The following is a 9,480-nucleotide window of genomic DNA, read 5'->3' as shown; positions in this document are numbered from 1 at the left end:
AGCGCTCGAGGGTTCCAACGATATCAGGAAAGACCTAAAAAGAGAGCTGAGAAGAACCAGGAGGAGACATGAGAAGTTGTTGGCAGATAGGATCAGGGTTAACCCTAAGGCTTTCCATAGGTATGTGAGCACTAAAAGAATGACGAGAGTTAACTTTGGGACAATCAAGGATAATAGTGGGAAGTCGTATGTGGAGTCAGTGGAGATAGAGGAAGCACTAAATAAATATTTTTCGACAGAGTTCGCTATAGATAATGAAAATGTTGGCGAGGAAGATAGAGAGATACTTGCGTCTAGACTAGAAGAGATTAAGGTTCACATGGAAGAGATATTAGAAATACTGCAGAGTGTGAAAATAGATAAGTCAGCTGGGCCGGACGGGATCTATCTGATGTTGTTCAGCAAATGCACGACAGGAAGGTACAAATCAAGCTGATGCTAACAACGGCTCGTTTTGAGCCACTAATTTGCAGTGAAGTGGCGGCGCCAATAAAAGGTGTCACGCAGCTCGTCTAATTCCACATCCTGAGCTCAAAATGACCAGATGTCTCTCGCAGAGTTTCGGCAGGGTCTTGCTTAGACGACACCATGACACGTTTTCACTGGTGTGGATCATGAAATCGCGTCGGGACTGCGAATGAAACGATGGAAACTTCCAGCAGAGAAGGAGGCGACCCTGAAGCAGGCAGCTGAGGACAAATGTTTCTCCTTTGCCAGTGAAAGGCACTGCTTCACAAATTGGAAACTTCGAAGTGAAGCAGTGTTGGTGATTTTCTTCGCTGCTTGTTCACCTTTTTAATTCTGATTCCGTGAAAGTCCATGGCATTACATATCGACATTCTGCCAGTGCTGAGAGCGTCTCTTGGGCCAGTGGCGTAATGGATAACGCGTCTAACTTCGGATCAGAAGATTGTAGGTTCGAGTCCTACCTGGCTCGAGGGGAGTGTCTGACTTTAACCGTGCCCCAAGTTGACGCTCCCCTGTGAGGTCCTGCCGGGACGGCGCTTCTGTGCTTCCACATTTGGAACTTGCATTTGTCCTATTGTCCATTTCAAATTCCAGCTCACCACAACGGAGACCTCTGTCGCTTTGGGGGTATCTTTCTGTGTGTCTCCCTTTGTGGGTGAAAACGAGCATGAGTTCCTCAGAAGAGTTACAAGTCGCTGTGCAAGTGTCATACATCTGCCCCATTATTGTGCCATTTAAGAACACAGGATAAAGTCATTGACATTTGCCCTGGGAACATTAGAACACACGAGACTTTGGGCCAAAGTTGGAAACTGCGACTGGAATGGATGGCTCCCTGATTAGCCGCGATGCACACAGGCGGAATGGCCTTTTCCCACTTTGTAAATCTACGAAAACAAGTTGAAAATAATCTGCAAGGAAAATGTTCATAAAGGGTGTTTTATTTACACCAAATACGATAGTATCTATCGCCTTGTCTTGTTATTTACTTGTGAGGATTCGATACTCTCAGCACCGTGGCCCGGTTCGCATTCCCGCGCATGGAATGGTTGTATTGTTCAGCTAACATGTCGGTGTACCAGTACTTCTGCGGATTTTCCGATGCTAGCAGGTCATTGGTTTTGTCCAAAACATTATGAATGTTAACATAATACGAATAGCTGCAGTTGCTGGAAATCTGAGCCAAAAACGAAAACTGTTTGCGGAACGCAGAAAGACTGGCAACAGAAACATCGACTTTCCTGCTCCTCGGATGCTGCTGTGCTTTTCCAACATTTTCTGATATAAAATCAGGTTTCCAGCATCTGCAGTCCTCACTTTTGCCTAGTTCCTTCAGTGTCGCTGGTTCCCAATTCAAGAACTCCATCTCTAGCGGTTTCATGTCTGTACCTCCATGCTGTCGAGTTGAAGAGTGAAGAAAAGTAACTCACCCCCTCCATCTCTGGGGTAATTAGGGGCTGAAAGTGAATCGTATCACATTGAAGTACATCTACAAGCGACTTAATCGCTGTCTTTTATTGGGAACCATCTCTTTCATTGTAACCATCAGGAAAGACCATTTCGTTCGCTAAAAAAAGAAATGAATATGTCACTAACCTTTGTTTGTTTCATGTCCAAGAATACTCAGACCAATAGCTCCCTTGATTACCTCTGCTGGTCACGTTCGCAAAGAGATCTAGCAAATTGCCAATTGTGATTTTCCTTTCAATAAATAATTTTGACTCAGTTTGGCTGCAAATATCTTTTCCTAACTTTGTGCTTTTCTTCTTTTACTTTGGTGTCTCGCACCTTACACATGACAGCGAAGGGATGAATGGAGATGGAAACATGTAACTCAAGTCAGCGGCAGCTTTCAATGAGATCACGGCTGATTTGGTCAATGCTCAGATTACAGCGCTGCCTGTAGTCATGGCCGAGTAGTTAAGGCGATGGATTAGAAATTCATTGGGGTTTCTCCACGTACGTTCGAATCCTGCGGACTACATTATGAATGCTTTCCTGCTGGAACAATTCAAAGTTCCAAAAGCCTGTTTTGCAAACCAGGCCTGTAATTTGATTAGACTTGAGAAACTCGAGTTCTTCATCAGAAATGCTCCACATTTAAAACATTATCTCTGTTTGTCTTTCCAGATACACTCATCGACACATCGGGTTTCTGCAGTTGTTATTGAACGCCCTGAGCAGAAGTGCTGCTTTTCATTAGATTCCTTTCATCCCTTGTCCTCTGTTCTCTGACTCTGGTCATTGGCAACACTTCCTCCTGCTCGTCAGAGTGCTCATTCCCCACCGCTCCCTCTCCCATCATTACAAACGACCGCAGGAAATTGCCACTTAACCATCTTTGTTCCAAAGTGAAACTCACCAGCCTAGGAACTCTCTCCACCAAAGGGGACTTCTCATCCCTGGACATGGTGCAAGCCAGAGGATTGTGAAGAGTTACTGTGAAAATATTGTCAGTTGGCAGTTGGAAAAATGTTTAGGAAGCAATCCATATAATTTAGGCTCCAGCTTTGGAAATCTTGAGAAACCCTTTGGGAAATGGAATCATAGGAGATTGAAGAAGTGTAAATTGTCAGTCCGAGTAGAGGAAGGGACATTGACTCTGATCTTCTCGGCACAGGAACTGGTCTGAGACATTGAAAGAATTCTCGCTCCCGTACGCGAGGAATACAAACTTCATCTGGACTGTGGGATAATGAAAAACTCTGGAACACTCAAGACAACATCCAAATATTGACTGAGAGCACGACAGTACGAGTACTATAGATGGGTCAGTTTTTGTCCACTGTGTGCGGGAGGGCTTCCTGACACAGTATGTAGACATGCCTTCAAGGGAAGAAGCCACTTTCGATTTAGTACTGGGTAACGAGCCTGGCCAGGTTTTAGATTTGGAAGGAATGAGCACTGTGGAGACAGCGATCACAATTCTCTCAGGTTACTTTCTTGATGGAAAGGGATAGGTGTACGCCACGGAGCAAGAGTTTCAGCTGGTGGAAGGGAAATCACGATGCAATGAGGTAACATTTGTGAATCGTGGAGTGGGGTAGGAAACTGTAGGGGGTGAGCACATTAAAAATGTGGAGCTTATTCAAGGAAAAGCTCCTGTGTGTCCTAGATAAGTATGTACGCGTCAGGGAGGGAGTAAGATATAGAACGCGTGAGCCGTGCTTTACTAAGGAAGTGGAAACCCTGGTCAAGAAGAACAAGAAGTCTTGTGTTAGGAGAAAACGTGAAAACTCAGTTCGAGCGCTCAAGGGTTCCAACGATATCAGGAAAGACCTAAAAAGAGAGCTGAGAAGAACCAGGAGGAGACATGAGAAGTTGTTGGCAGATAGGATCAGGGTTAACCCTAAGGCTTTCCATAGGTATGTGAGCACTAAAAGAATGACGAGAGTTAACTTTGGGACAATCAAGGATAATAGTGGGAAGTCGTATGTGGAGTCAGTGGAGATAGAGGAAGCACTAAATAAATATTTTTCGACAGAGTTCGCTATAGATAATGAAAATGTTGGCGAGGAAGATAGAGAGATACTTGCGTCTAGACTAGAAGAGATTGAGGTTCACATGGAAGAGATATTAGAAATACTGCAGAGTGTGAAAATAGATAAGTCAGCTGGGCCGGACGGGATCTATCTGATGTTGTTCAGCAAATGCACGACAGGAAGGTACAAATCAAGCTGATGCTAACAACGGCTCGTTTTGAGCCACTAATTTGCAGTGAAGTGGCGGCGCCAATAAAAGGTGTCACGCAGCTCGTCTAATTCCACATCCTGAGGTCGAAATGACCAGATGTCTCTCGCAGAGTTTCGGCAGGGTCTTGCTTAGACGACACCATGACACGTTTTCACTGGAGTGGATCATGAAATCGCGTCGGGACTGCGAATAAAACGATGGAAACTTCCAGCAGAGAAGGAGGCGACCCTGAAGCAGGCAGCTGAGGACAAATGTTTCTCCTTTGCCAGTGAAAGGCACTGCTTCACAAATTGGAAACTTCGAAGTGAAGCAGTGTTGGTGATTTTCTTCGCTGCTTGTTCACCTTTTTAATTCTGATTCCGTGAAAGTCCATGGCATTACATATCGACATTCTGCCAGTGCTGAGAGCGTCTCTGGGGCCAGTGGCGTAATGGATAACGCGTCTAACTTCGGATCAGAAGATTGTAGGTTCGAGTCCTACCTGGCTCGAGGGGAGTGTCTGACTTTAACCGTGCCCCAAGTTGACGCTCCCCTGTGAGGTCCTGCCGGGACGTCGCTTCTGTGCTTCCACATTTGGAACTTGCATTTGTCCTATAGTCCATTTCAAATTCCAGCTCACCACAACGGAGACCTCTGTCGCTTTGGGGGTATCTTTCTGTGTGTCTCCCTTTGTGGGTGAAAACGAGCATGAGTTCCTCAAAAGAGTTACAAGTCGCTGTGCAAGTGTCATACATCTGCCCCATTATTGTGCCATTTTAAGAACACAGGATAAAGTCATTGACATTTGCCCTGGGAACATTAGAACACACGAGACTTTGGGCCAAAGTTGGAAACTGCGACTGGAATGGATGGCTCCCTGATTAGCTGCGATGCACACAGGCGGAATGGCCTTTTCCCACTTTGTAAATCTACGAAAACAAGTTGAAAATAATCTGCAAGGAAAATGTTCATAAAGGGTGTTTTATTTACACCAAATACGATAGTATCTATCGCCTTGTCTTGTTATTTACTTGTGAGGATTCGATACTCTCAGCACCGTGGCCCGGATCGCATTCCCGCGCATGGAATGGTTGTATTGTTCAGCTAACATGTCGGTGTACCAGTACTTCTGCGGATTTTCCGATGCTAGCAGGTCATTGGTTTTGTCCAAAACATTATGAATGTTAACATAATACGAATAGCTGCAGTTGCTGGAAATCTGAGCCAAAAACGAAAACTGTTTGCGGAACGCAGAAAGACTGGCAACAGAAACATCGACTTTCCTGCTCCTCGGATGCTGCTGTGCTTTTCCAACATTTTCTGATCTAAAATCAGGTTTCCAGCATCTGCAGTCCTCACTTTTGCCTAGTTCCTTCAGTGTCGCTGGTTCCCAATTCAAGAACTCCATCTCTAGCGGTTTCATGTCTGTACCTCCATGCTGTCGAGTTGAAGAGTGAAGAAAAGTAACTCACCCCCTCCATCTCTGGGGTAATTAGGGGCTGAAAGTGAATCGTATCACATTGAAGTACATCTACAAGCGACTTAATCGCTGTCTTTTATTGGGAACCATCTCTTTCATTGTAACCATCAGGAAAGACCATTTCGTTCGCTAAAAAAAGAAATGAATATGTCACTAACCTTTGTTTGTTTCATGTCCAAGAATACTCAGACCAATAGCTCCCTTGATTACCTCTGCTGGTCACGTTCGCAAAGAGATCTAGCAAATTGCCAAGTGTGATTTTCCTTTCAATAAATAATTTTGACTCAGTTTGGCTGCAAATATCTTTTCCTAACTTTGTGCTTTTCTTCTTTTACTTTGGTGTCTCGCACCTTACACATGACAGCGAAGGGATGAATGGAGATGGAAACATGTAACTCAAGTCAGCGGCAGCTTTCAATGAGATCACGGCTGATTTGGTCAATGCTCAGAGTGCAGCGCTGCCTGTAGTCATGGTCGAGTAGTTAAGGCGATGGATTAGAAATCCATTGGGGTTTCCCCACGTAGGTTCGAATCCTGCTGACTACGTTATTAATGCTTTCCTGCTGGAACAATTCAAAGTTCCGAAAGCCTGTTTTGCAATCCAGGCCTGTAATTTGATTAGACTTGAGAAACTCGAGTTCTTCATCAGAAATGCTCCACATTTGAAACATTATCTCTGTTTGTCTTTCCAGATACACTGTTCGACACATCGGGTTTCTGCAGTTGTTATTGAACGCCCTGAGCAGAAGTGCTGCTTTTCATTAGATTCCTTACATCCCTTGTCCTCTGTTCTCTGACTCTGGTCATTGGCAACACTTCCTCCTGCTCGTCAGAGTGCTCATTCCCCACCGCTCCCTCTCCCATCATTACAAACGACCGCAGGAAATTGCCACTTAACCATCTTTGTTCCAAAGTGAAACTCACCAGCCTAGGAACTCTCTCCACCAAACGGGACTTCTCATCCCTGGACATGGTGCAAGCCAGAGGATTGTGAAGAGATACTGTGAAAATATTGTCAGTTTGCAGTTGGAAATATGTTTAGGAAGCAAACCATATAATTTAGGCTCCAGCTTTGGAAATCTTGAGAAACCCTTTGGGAAATGGAATCATAGGAGATTGAAGAAGTGTAAATTGTCAGTCCGAGTAGAGGAAGGGACATTGACTCTGATCTTCTCGGCACAGGAACTGATCTGAGACATTGAAAGAATTCTCGCTCCCGTACGCGAGGAATACAAACTTCATCTGGACTGTGGGATAATGAAAAACTCTCGAACACTCAAGACAACATCCAAATATTGACTGAGAGCACGACAGTACGAGTACTATAGATGGGTCAGTTTTTGTCCACTGTGTGCGGGAGGGCTTCCTGACACAGTATGTAGACATGCCTTCAAGGGAAGAAGCCAATTTCGATTTAGTACTGGGTAACGAGCCTGGCCAGGTTTTAGATTTGGAAGGAATGAGCACTGTGGAGACAGCGATCACAATTCTCTCAGGTTACTTTCTTGATGGAAAGGGATAGGTGTACTCCACGGAGCAAGAGTTTCAGCTGGTGGAAGGGAAATCACGATGCAATGAGGTAACATTTGTGAATCGTGGAGTGGGGTAGGAAACTGTAGGGGGTGAGCACATTAAAAATGTGGAGCTTATTCAAGGAAAAGCTCCTGTGTGTCCTAGATAAGTATGTACCTGTCAGGGAGGGAGTAAGATATAGAACGCGTGAGCCGTGCTTTACTAAGGAAGTGGAAACCCTGGTCAAGAAGAACAAGAAGTCTTATGTTAGGAGAAAACGTGAAAACTCAGTTCGAGCGCTCGAGGGTTCCAACGATATCAGGAAAGACCTAAAAAGAGAGCTGAGAAGAACCAGGAGGAGACATGAGAAGTTGTTGGCAGATAAGATCAGGGTTAACCCTAAGGCTTTCCATAGGTATGTGAGCACTAAAAGAATGACGAGAGTTAAATTTGGGACAATCAAGGATAATAGTGGGAAGTCGTATGTGGAGTCAGTGGAGATAGAGGAAGCACTAAATAAATATTTTTCGACAGAGTTCGCTATAGATAATGAAAATGTTGGCGAGGAAGATAGAGAGATACTTGCGTCTAGACTAGAAGAGATTGAGGTTCACATGGAAGAGATATTAGAAATACTGCAGAGTGTGAAAATAGATAAGTCAGCTGGGCCGGACGGGATCTATCTGATGTTGTTCAGCAAATGCACGACAGGAAGGTACAAATCAAGCTGATGCTAACAACGGCTCGTTTTGAGCCGCTAATTTGCAGTGAAGAGGCGGCGCCAATAAAAGGTGTCACGCAGCTCGTCTAATTCCACATCCTGAGCTCGAAATGACCAGATGTCTCTCGCAGAGTTTCGGCAGGGTCTTGCTTAGACGACACCATGACACGTTTACACTGGTGTGGATCATGAAATCGCGTCGGGACTGCGAATAAAACGATGGAAACTTCCGGCAGAGAAGGAGGCGACCCTGAAGCAGGCAGCTGAGGACAAATGTTTCTCCTTTGCCAGTGAAAGGCACTGCTTCACAAATTGGAAACTTCGAAGTGAAGCAGTGTTGGTGATTTTCTTCGCTGCTTGTTCACCTTTTTAATTCTGATTCCGTGAAAGTCCATGGCATTACATATCGACATTCTGCCAGGGGGGAGCGTGTCTGTTGGGCCAGTGGCGTAATGGATAATGCGTCTGACTTCGGATCAGAAGATTGTAGGTTCGAGTCCTACCTGCCTCGAGGGGAATGTCTGACTTTAACCGTGCCCCACGTTGACGATGCCCTGCCGGGACGTCGCTTCTGTGCTTCCACATTTGAAACTTGCATTTGTCCTATTTTCCATTTCAAATTCCAGCTCACCACAACGGAGACCTCTGTCCCTTTGGGGGTATCTTTCTGTGTGTCTCCCTTTGTGGGTGAAAATGAGCAGAAGTTCCTCCAAAGAGTTACAAGTCGCTGTGCAAAGGTCACACATCTGCCCCATTATTGTGCCATTTAAGAACACAGGATAAAGTCATTGACATTTGCATTGGGAACATTAGAACACACGAGACTTTGGGCCAAAGTTGGAAACTGCGACTGGAATGATTGGCTCTCTGATTAGCCGCGATGCACACAGGCGGAATGGCCTTTTCCCACTTTGTAAGTCTACGAAGACAAGTTGAAAATAATCTGCAAGGAAAATGTTCGTAAAGGGTGTTTTATTTACACCAAATACGACAGTATCTATCGCCTTGTCTTGTTATTTACTTGTGAGGATTCGATACTCTCAGAACCGTGGCCCGGATCGTATTCCGGCTCATGGAATGCTGGTATTGTTCAGCTAACATGTCGGTGTACCAGTACTTCTGCGGATTTTCCGATGCTAGCAGGTCATTGGTTTTGTCCAAAACAATATGAATGTTAACATAATACGAATAGCTGCAGTTGCTGGAAATCTGAGCCAAAAACGAAAATTGTTTGCGGAACGCAGAAAGACTGGCAACAGAAACATCGACTTTCCTGCTCCTCGGATGCTGCTGTGCTTTTCCAACATTTTCTGATCTAAAATCAGGTTTCCAGCATCTGCAGTCCTCACTTTTGCCTAGTTCCTTCAGTGTCGCTGGTTCTCAATTCAAGAACTCCATCTCTAGCGGTTTCATGTCTGTACCTCCATGCTGTCGAGTTGAAGAGTGAAGAAAAGTAACTCACCCCCTCCATCTCTCGGGTAATTAGGGGCTGAAAGTGAATCGTATCACATTGAAGTATATCTACAAGCGACTTAATCTCTGTCTTTTATTGGGAACCATCTCTTTCATTGTAACCATCAGGAAAGACCATTTCGTTTGCTGAAAAAAGAAATGAATATGTCACTAA

At 44.8% G+C, this 9,480-nt stretch overlaps 4 non-coding genes across 4 annotated transcripts; all 4 read left to right on the top strand.

Moving 5' to 3' along the window:
• The first annotated feature begins 864 nt into the window (after positions 1 to 864).
• Positions 865 to 937, top strand: trnar-ucg (transfer RNA arginine (anticodon UCG)). The gene has a single exon. It is a non-coding gene; the product is annotated as a tRNA-Arg (tRNA).
• Positions 938 to 4,577: 3,640 nt separating this feature from the next.
• trnar-ucg (transfer RNA arginine (anticodon UCG)) lies at positions 4,578 to 4,650 on the top strand. The gene has a single exon. It is a non-coding gene; the product is annotated as a tRNA-Arg (tRNA).
• A 1,434-nt stretch (positions 4,651 to 6,084) lies between these two features.
• Positions 6,085 to 6,166, top strand: trnas-aga (transfer RNA serine (anticodon AGA)). Its single transcript has one exon. It is a non-coding gene; the product is annotated as a tRNA-Ser (tRNA).
• Positions 6,167 to 8,291: 2,125 nt separating this feature from the next.
• On the top strand, positions 8,292 to 8,364 carry trnar-ucg (transfer RNA arginine (anticodon UCG)). The gene has a single exon. It is a non-coding gene; the product is annotated as a tRNA-Arg (tRNA).
• The last annotated feature ends 1,116 nt before the right edge of the window (positions 8,365 to 9,480 follow it).

This window comes from Chiloscyllium punctatum, chromosome 29 (assembly GCF_047496795.1).
Source record: "Chiloscyllium punctatum isolate Juve2018m chromosome 29, sChiPun1.3, whole genome shotgun sequence".
Lineage (NCBI taxonomy): Eukaryota > Metazoa > Chordata > Chondrichthyes > Orectolobiformes > Hemiscylliidae > Chiloscyllium > Chiloscyllium punctatum.
This window is presented reverse-complemented; position numbering and strand designations above follow the sequence as displayed.